The sequence below is a fragment of the Arachis ipaensis genome, chromosome B07, assembly GCF_000816755.2.
Source record: "Arachis ipaensis cultivar K30076 chromosome B07, Araip1.1, whole genome shotgun sequence".
NCBI lineage: Eukaryota > Viridiplantae > Streptophyta > Magnoliopsida > Fabales > Fabaceae > Arachis > Arachis ipaensis.
In genome coordinates, this window is record NC_029791.2 from 24,296,780 (window position 1) to 24,297,041 (window position 262).

At 23.3% G+C, this 262-nt stretch overlaps 1 protein-coding gene across 1 annotated transcript in view; it reads right to left on the reverse strand.

The window, feature by feature from the left end:
• Positions 1–262, reverse strand: part of LOC107607015 (vacuolar amino acid transporter 1-like) — a 4,348-nt gene that overhangs the window by 3,299 nt on the left and 787 nt on the right. The window lies entirely within an intron of this gene.

Genomic DNA, 262 nt, shown 5'->3' on the forward strand with positions numbered 1-262 from the left:
ACATGCATCACGTCTAGATTATATTAGATCGATGTCACTCCAAAGTATATATTTTTATATACATTTATATTTACTAAAAATAATTATTTAATATTTGGGCTTATTCCATCACAGAAGCAAGAATATTGGTGTTTGTCATCATGTAATAGTACTTGTATATTTTATAATGAATTTTAACTATAAAGTAATGGAAAATGACACGTGAAGTTTTATGTTATTTTTGAATTAGACAAAATTATTTCAAATATTAATCAACGGTTAT